At 42.1% G+C, this 8,575-nt stretch overlaps 1 long non-coding RNA gene across 1 annotated transcript; it reads right to left on the bottom strand.

The window, feature by feature from the left end:
* Positions 1-8,147, bottom strand: LOC141370587 (uncharacterized). Its single transcript, XR_012374752.1, has 3 exons — positions 8,002-8,147; positions 5,716-5,845; positions 1-80 (listed from the first exon to the last, which is right to left on the bottom strand). It is a non-coding gene; the product is annotated as an uncharacterized lncRNA (long non-coding RNA).
* Between the last annotated feature and the right edge of the window lie 428 nt (positions 8,148-8,575).

Raw genomic sequence — 8,575 nt, 5'->3', positions numbered from 1 at the left:
TTTGTTTAAGAAACCAATAAGTTTATTTTAAGAGGGACAATCTTCATCCCGTTATAGCTTCTATCAGGATGAGGTGATACCTGTTACACAAGGACAGAGGTTAACATGTCAATTCTTATGAATTAGCAGCAAAAATATTTTAGCACCAAAGCGGATGTATCAGACCTTGTGAATTATGTATCTTAATAAATAATTTATTGAATTTCAGCTATAATAGTGTGCCAGCCACTGAGTGAAGTGTGTGTCTGCGTGTACACATGGGCACGCACGCACGCGCGCACACACACACACACACACCCCAAACAAAATCTAATTTATTCGCCACTGTAATGCTGAGAAGTTAGAACTGTTGCTTTACCGATGAGGAAACAAGAGCTTAAAGGGATGAGTTCCTTATCCAAAAGCTCTCTTTGATAGTAACTGCGACTCAACTATTATATTCATATTGTTTTTGAAATGATATTTAATATACTTTAGATTATACATCGTTGTAGTTTAGTTATCATTTTAAAGATTTTTCTCTTCAGTTCACCACCCGCTAATACTATCATCTTGGGGCACCTGGGTGGTTCCGTCTGTTGAGTGTCCAACTCCTGATTTCCCCTCAGGTGGTGATCTCAGGGTCGTGAGATCAAGCCCTGTGTGGGGCTCCGTGCTTAGTATACAGTCTGCTTGAGATGCTCCCTCTCTGTCTCCCTCTGCTCCTCCACCACTCGTGCGCTCTCCCTCTCTAAATAACATCTTTAAAAAAAATATTATCGTCTTTTAAAATACACTCTGACATGGTGAGGATTGTATCCACCAGACCTTCAGCAATATCCAAACAGCACTATTGTGTATATTTTCCCATATACACACAAAGCGCAGGTCCAACCAGCAGGATAAGCCCTCTTGGAGGCGGATATACCTCAGGGAGCTGAGCTTACACAGCCCTGCCTGCACTCCTGCCACTGGGCACACGGGGACAATTCAGGGTTGTACTTTATGAGATCACAAACATCTTGAAGATGAAATCAATCATCTGTCAAATCAGCAAAGTCAAGGGGCGCCTGGGGGGCTCAGTCGGTTAAGCGTCTGCCTTCAGCTCAGGTCATGATCCCAGGGTCCTGGGATGGAGCCCCGCATCGGGCTCCTTGCTTGGCAGGGAGCCTGCTGCTCCCCCTGCTTGTGCTCTCTCTCTGTCCCTCTGACAAATAAATACATAAAATCTTTAAAAAAAAATCACCAAAGTAAAAAATGTTATATGTCTAATCACCAAAGATCTTCACCACAGTATGTTTTGGGAAGAAGAGCTAACAGTTTTCCTATCAGAATATTTCTTTTCTTTTTTTTAAGATTTATTTATTTATTTATTTGACAGAGAGAGACACAGCGAGAGAGGGAACACAAGCAGGGGGAGCGGGAGAGGGAGAAGCATCCATCCCAGGGACTCCATCCCAGGACCCTGGGGTCATGACCTGAGCCGAAGGCAGACGCTTAACGACTGAGCCGCCCAGGCGCCCCCTATCAGAATATTGCTGATGCTCAAAGGAATTTTTGAACACATTTGCTCTCTGGGGGAGACAGAACCTTAGTTCAGAAAGAGCAGAGATGAGACTGTGAGGACCCTTCCCTCTCTTGCTCAATATAGTATCCTATCTCCATTTGTTAAATAAATTTAATCACTTGATCTCCACAGCACTCTTCCTCTGGGTCTTTTAAATGGGCGCAGTCTCCCAAATGTGGAGAAAAACTTCCCTTGATAGTAATATCCATGATTTTCCTGGAATAGGATTCTTTACCATCCCTAAGGAGTCGGGACAGGATTACCTGCCAATATTCTTAATGGGATTCAAGTAACGCTGACACCATTTCAGGAGTAGCTCCTCCTGTTCTGGCATCATGCCAGGTTGGGGGGGGGGTGGGGGGGGGCAGCAGTGCAAAGATCCCTGGGTTCAGAAAGCTCAAAGTGTGAAGAAGAGGCAGACATACAGGTCACTCGAGGTTACGGTAAGCATGAAGCCTGAAATGAAAAAGAAGACCCAAAGAGCGGGAAAGAGATAGGATAGAGGCAGACGCCATCAGTGGGCCACAGAGGGTTTAAAGAGCAGGAAGTGGTTAACAATGTCAAGGGAAGGAGAAAGCCCAGGAAGATAGCGTCTGAAAGGCAGGCCAAGCTGGCTGTGAATGGAAGGGGAGAGATAAGGCAACAACTGGAGCCAAAGCACAGTCAGGGGAGAGGAGTCTATTAGCTGTGTCTTTATGTGCCTTGAGGGTGATAGATTCAATTTCTTTAATATGACCGCTGCCCTGGCAAATGTGATGGTGATGGATGGATATCCGAACAGCTCCAGGTGTAATCAGATTAAATTGGAGGGGAGAACACATCCTCTGGAACACAGGCTGGAATTTTAGATTAGTGTAAAGACCAGCCAGTATTCTGTTTGTTTAGTAAATACCACCTTCTAGAATTCTGAAGCCCATTTCTTTTCAAGATTTTATTTATTTATTTGAGGGAGAGAGACAGAGATAGCAAGAAAGAGCATGAGGAAGAGGGAGAAGCAGGCTCCCCACTGAGCAGGGATCTTGATGTGGGACTCGATCCCAGGACGCTGGGATCCTGTCCTGAGCCGAAGGCAGATGCTTAACCAACTGAGCCACCCAGGTGCCCCTGAAGCACATTTCTAAATTCAGCATCTACAAAGCAATTTTGTGTGTAAAGGCAGTTTTCAGTCGCTTGAGTTGGCCTGAGTTGAAATCTTAGGTTTACAGCGTGCTGGCCATGTTAATCCTGGGTAAGTTACCTATCTGTATTTCCGTCTCCCCATCTGTAAAATGGAGATATTAATATTATACCCATCACAGCTTCACTAGAGAAGCAAGTGAGTTAACTCACATTATGTGTTCAGAATAGGGACTAGCAGTTCAACCATCAATATATGTAGCTATCCTCATGATTATTATACTCATTAATACATGATTTGGTCCTGTTCTGGTCATAGTTCTCATAAACATACGTCAGTTTATTTTCTTCATTTTACGTATGAGGCAAAATTAATGCATGTGAGTGAATGATTTGCTTTGAGCCTTACTCAGCCAGAATTTCTTGGAACAAAGCTCCCAAACCTTCACTCATGCACACCTTAGTCTCTGTTTAATATGAACAAATCTTTATACCAATGGCATCACAATTGCAAGACAATCTGAAATTATTTTATACGTAAGAACTGAAGTGAGGCACCTGGGTGGCTCAGTCGTTGGCCGTCTGCCTTCAGCTCGGTCATGATCCCGGGGTTCTGGGATCTAGCCCCGCATCGGGCTCCCTGCTCGGCAGGAAGCCTGCTTTTCCCTCTCCCGCTCCCCCTGCTTGTGTTCCCTCTCTCGCTGTGTCTCTCTCTGTCAAATAGATAAATAAAATCTTTAAAAAAAAAAAAATAAGGATGATATATCATGACTTGGTGCAGGGTTCATCCCAGTAATACAAGGTGAGTTCGTCACATTAACAAATATAATTTCAGTCTGTTGGCATTGTTGTGATATCTTTTGCCATACAAACACATTTTCTATAATCCTGTCTTGGCAGAACAGCTCTTCCTAACACTGAGGTTGTCCAAATAATCATCTCCATTTTATAAGTTGTCTTTATGGCTTTTTTCTTTACACTTAATTTTTTAATCCTCTGGGAATTACTTTTATAAGTGGTATGTGATAGGGTTCCAACTTTATTTTCCTCCAGATAGTTTAACTAGGTGTGCCAGCCATTTATTAAATAAGTGATCTTTTCCCCATTGAATTGAAATTTCAACTTTGTCAAACATTTAGTTCCTATATATGTTGAAACCCAAATCTGGGATCTTGATTGTTTTCCATTGTTCTGTTTGTTCCTGTACTAATACAATGTCTTGTGATGTATTTTATTGCCTGGTAATGCAAATCCTTCTCACTATTCCTCTTTTCAATTACTTTCTTGGCTATTCTTATTTATTTCTCTGTATGGACTTTAAGAGTATTTTATTCAATAAAAAAACTCTCCTTCTGATTCTAATTGGAATTACCTTTCACTTATAGATCAATCTGGGAAAATTTAAATTTGGGGGCTATTAAGGATTTCACCTAAGAACATGGTCTATTTCTCCATTTGTTTCATTTTTAAATGTCCTACAAAAAGGTTTTATGAATTCCTTCTTAAAGAATCTGTATCTTTCTTCTTTATTTCTAGATATCTTTAGTTCTGTTACTATTGTGAATGGATTTATAACTCTGTCTTCTTTTTTAACTGATTATTGTTTTATAGAGAAAGGATTTATGAATCTTTTTTTTTTAACATTTTATTTATTTATTTGACAGAGAGACACAGCGAGAGAGGGAACACAAGCAGGGGGAGTGGGAGAGGGAGAAGCAGGCTTCCCGCAGAGAAGGGAGCCCGATGTGGGGCTCTGGGGCTCGATCCCAGGACTCTGGGATCATGACCCGAGCCGAAGGCAGACGCTTAACGACTGAGCCACCCAGGCGCCCAGGATTTATGAATCTTTTTAAGTTAGGGCTCATATCTGGCCTTTTGGAAATGTGGGATGAGATCAGCCAGACCTATAAAGGCAAGCCTGAGCTCACAAGATCATCAGAATGAATCAGGACCAGTCCCAAATTTTGTTGTAAATCTGTCTCCTCGTGGCTCCCTTACCTAGCTACTCTCGGATGTAGGTATCTCTTCGCAGTTTTTTGTTTTTTTCTGTTTTTCCTCGAATGAATTCTATTTGTCCTCTATTTAGTGCCACCCCTACCCATGAGGCAAAAGTCTCAGGGGTTGGGGGCCAGCACATGAGTGGGTTTGTCCTATTTTAGGGGCAGGCTAACAGACACCACTCAAGCAGTCTCAAGCTATATGGAATAAGACTTTTATACCAGCAATATAAAACAACTAACCATCTCCACAATGGTCTTAAAAGTTATATATGCGGTAAAGATTATTCCTAATGAGCAGATAAGAAATCATTACAAACTTTAAGAGTGGCCATTTCAATGTGGTTATACTGGGATAATAAACCTTATAAATTAACAGACTAAATCCCAATGCAGGGTTAGCCTTAGCAACAATGTTGAGGAGAAGTTTTCTTTATCTTCCCTTGACCCTGGAATCTGATGTGCTAATAATGCAATTTAGCCATTTTGTCTTTCCCTGCTGCTGCACCCGATGAAGACCCAATCCTTGCCTACTACCCTCAGTACCCTTAGCTGGAGACAAGGAAATCAGACCTTTCTGCCTGCACAATAGGCCAACACAGGCACACGTGGCCCATGACACCTCTCTGTCTCCACTTCCTGCTTCTGTCCAGCCAGTCCTTATTTAGAGAACCAACCGTTTCATATCTGGGTTTAGCCTTGGCTTTTTGATCTGGCCCCTCACAGACCCCTTCCACTTCTGAATCTGCCTCTGTTCCCCACAGCAGCCTCCACCCCACCCATCCACTTATTCTCTCTGACTCCTTCCCAATACTGAACATGTGCTCACCCTTCTTGCCGGAGGTCTAGCTCCTGAATTTCATTTAAGATAACTCCTTGTCTACCACAGCTGATCCCTCTTCAACCACCACAACCACCACAAACCCCCCTCCCCCACCCTCTGACACGCACGCTCACACACACACACACACACACACACACACACACACACACACACACCTGTTCCATCTTCCGCAAGCTTCTACCAAATTTGACAGGCAGTACTCAGGGTTCTACCTTTAAATTGCCAGAACAAGTCATCTGCTGGGCTTGCAGACCCTGGGCTCATTCTTAACTGAAGCTTGGCAGTGATCTCGTTTGATCTTCACATGGGAAGCAGGCTAGGGTCTGTAATACGACTTTCATTCTAGAAACAAAGGAGCTGAGGTTCAGAGAGGCATTATTGCTTGTCCATAATCACACAGAAGTAAAATCTAGACTTGAACACTGGTCTTCCGACCAAACATCCCTTGCTTCCTGTAACTGTTCCTTTCTGTTTTTGAGCATAGTTAACATAAAAATGGTCATTTAAAAATACCTTGAGGTTGGAGACCAGGTCTTTTTGTCTTTAAATTCATTCTCTCTCCCAAACATCTAATAAGGTCCCACTAGGCACAAGGTCATGCAAAATATTTTTTTTAAGATCTTATTTATTTATCTGACAGAGAGAGAGACAGCGAGAGAGGGAACACAAGCAGGGGGAGTGGGAGAGGGAGAAGCAGGCTCCCCGCCGAGCAGGGAGCCCGATGCGGGACTCGATCCCAGGACCCTGGGATCATGACCTGAGCTGAAGGCAGTCGCTTAACCAACTGAGCCACCCAGGTGCCCCCATGCAAAATATTTTTGATAAACAATAATTCTGTGGAAAGTATATACAAACAGCAGAATGAAAATATAAAACCAATGCGTGAATGAGGAAGTATGAACATTAACATCACTTAGAGCTGATGGCTTTTCTAGAAACAGCTTTTATAGAGAACGCATATTTGAGATATGGAATAAATCATGGGGTTATAGAATATTAGAACCAGATCATAAAGATTTTTATGATCTTTTTATCTAATTCCCTTCAAATGACAGAATAGCCAACATTGAGAAGGCAATAGAGAGGAAAGCAATCTGAGGTGTAAGCCCTTTTTCTTTGTCAGAAACTGATTATGCAAGGTAGGAATCTTTCTGTCATTTTTCTTTTGAGACCAGCATTTCCTACCACTGTTCAGCTATATAAATGCACAATATGAGCTACCTTCATCTATTTAAACAGCCAGTAAAATTCAATCACTTTTAGATAAGTTCATGTTTAGGTGTTTAGATCGTTTCTTTTAACTTTATCCCTTTTGTTTTGTACTTTCCTTATTCAAAAAATGATTACAGAAGACTTTGCAGGTTTTGCTTCTTCACTCTCTGTATATTATACAACCACAGAGTCTTAAATTCTTAAAGCCTAATTCATTTTTAAAATCTCTTACCTTAGAACACCAAAAAGCAAGCGTGCCTTTAAAAGTGATTTAAATGCTAATGATTATAATTTTATTTAATGAGATCGATATAAAATTTATCTTTTTGAAACTATTTATATCTGCAACCCAAATAATGTTTTCATCGTAGCAAAATTAAACCTTATCTCAAAAATTATCATACTGAGTTGGTTTGCTGTGGGTGACTCCTCTAGTTTACAAAGCACATTGATCTAAGAAAAGCAATTTTCAGTAATCAGAGACAATGGCATGGAGCAGGAATATATAGAAATGAAAGCTGTGTGTGAATTTAAATAAAACCTTAACTGTAAATAACAGGGATAATAGTTTTAAATATACTAATGTGATTTTCCCTTTTGCATTTCTTTGTCTGTGACGTTCTTCCTGAGGCATCTTTTTGCCTCAGGAGATTTGGGCTGGTTGTAGTAAGACTGCCAAGGGATAGAACAAGTCTCAGCTTTTATCTATCAAAGTGGCCTTTCCCGTTCCTAGTGAGGCAATGGTTTTGAGAGTCACGCTTTGCCAGGAGGAAAAAGAATTTCTAAATTCCCCAAAGACTCCTTTCATGATAGCAAAACTTGGAGAGGTGCAGATTGAGTTTTACAGTAAGCCACAGAGGGGGGAAAAACTTAGTGTATGACAGTAAATGAAGACACACCTGCCTAGGGAATTAGTGGGGAGATTTCTAGGATGGGAGGAATTAGAGATTCTTTAAAAACCAAGCTATATGAAAATATCTATAGCAAAAGTCCATTTCTCTCTCCCCTCACCCACCTAGTGGCCCAGGCAGAAACCAAACCACCAAGCAGGGCAGGGACTTGGGAGGGACAAGAGGTGTCTGAGTTGCAAAATTTAAGGAGGTGCTCCTTTTCTGGCGGGAAATGCTGAGAGGGTGAACCGGCTTAAATTCTGCACCCTAAGGGCTTGCTAGGCTCATCTAGTCCCAGCCCTGCGACAAAGATGGTTGTAGAAACATCCTGAGCGACAGGGAAGAATCAGAGCCATAGGCTTCGTATCCTAATTTCTCAGCCAGATGCTGGCAAACCTGTGGGCTCTGAAAGTAGCATCACATTCAGCACTGTGCCATGTCCAGCACGATATGGGAAAGACAGGGAGACGTTTGCAGAGATAGCCTGAAATAACGTAACTGATTCCTCACAGCTTACTCCAGAAGTTTACACATGACTCCTGTGAAAATTAATAAAAGGAAATCGCAGTTAGAATGGAGTTGGGAGGCTTGCAGGGGAGCTCTCATGCCCTACCACTCGCAAACCCGAAGGAAGAAACTTATCTTGCTGGTGGTTATTGCTTTACTCTCCCAGCAGGTGGAGGAAGGGCTGTCCCTTCTCCCTGGCAACGGCCCAGCCAGTGAGAGACAGTCACAACTCAGCCAATGAATAGCCACTACACTTCGAACTCCCAGTTTACTCCAATGGGCTTTTTGTTTATAGCAGCCTTCCCAATGTCCCCTTTCCTCTATAAAAGAACCTTTCTTTCATTTGTTCGGGGCACTTCCCTATGGTTTTGCTGTAGCTTGTTTTTCTTGGCTCTCAGTTCTCTGCCACTCCCCCTAAAAACTCACTTTTGCGGGTAAAATAACTGGCGATTTTATTTTCTAA

Source organism: Callorhinus ursinus, unplaced genomic scaffold (assembly GCF_003265705.2).
Source record: "Callorhinus ursinus isolate GAN/ISIS: 27379988/994484 unplaced genomic scaffold, GSC_fseal_2.0 scaffold39, whole genome shotgun sequence".
Lineage (NCBI taxonomy): Eukaryota > Metazoa > Chordata > Mammalia > Carnivora > Otariidae > Callorhinus > Callorhinus ursinus.
The sequence above is the reverse complement of the archived record's forward strand: the minus strand, read 5'-3'. Positions and strand labels throughout refer to the sequence as shown.